The following is an 829-nucleotide window of genomic DNA, read 5'->3' as shown; positions in this document are numbered from 1 at the left end:
ACTGATTTATACCAAGTCGAAAATATTCTAAGTGTCAGTGGTTACTGATTTATACCAACCCGAAAAAATTCTAAGTGTCAGTGGTTACTGATTTATACCAAGTCGAAAAAATTCTAAGTGTCAGTGGTTACTGATTTATACCAACCCGAAAATATTCTAAGTGTCAGTGGTTACTGATTTATACCAACTCGAAAAAATTCTAAGTGTCAGTGGTTACTGATTTATACCGACCCGAAAAAATTCTAAGTGTCAGTGGTTACTGATTTATACCAACTCGAAAATATTCTAAGTGTCGGTGGTTACTGATTTATACCAACCCGAAAAAATTCTAAGTGTCAGTGGTTACTGATTTATACCAACTCGAAAAAATTCTAAGTGTCGGTGGTTACTGATTTATACCAACTCGAAAATATTCTAAGTGTCGGTGGTTACTGATTTATACCTACCCGAAAATATTCTAAGTGTCAGTGGTTACTGATTTATACCAAGTCGAAAATATTCTAAGTGTCAGTGGTTACTGATTTATACCAACTCGAAAAAATTCTAAGTGTCAGTGGTTACTGATTTATACCAACTCGAAAATATTCTAAGTGTCGGTGGTTACTGATTTATACCAACCCGAAAATATTCTAAGTGTCAGTGGTTACTGATTTATACCAACTCGAAAAAATTCTAAGTGTCGGTGGTTACTGATTTATACCAACTCGAAAATATTCTAAGTGTCGGTGGTTACTGATTTATACCAACCCGAAAATATTCTAAGTGTCAGTGGTTACTGATTTATACCAAGTCGAAAATATTCTAAGTGTCAGTGGTTACTGATTTATAC

The sequence above is a fragment of the Chiloscyllium punctatum genome, unplaced genomic scaffold (assembly GCF_047496795.1).
Source record: "Chiloscyllium punctatum isolate Juve2018m unplaced genomic scaffold, sChiPun1.3 scaffold_1453, whole genome shotgun sequence".
Taxonomy (NCBI): domain Eukaryota; kingdom Metazoa; phylum Chordata; class Chondrichthyes; order Orectolobiformes; family Hemiscylliidae; genus Chiloscyllium; species Chiloscyllium punctatum.
Note: the sequence above shows the minus strand (reverse complement) of the source record.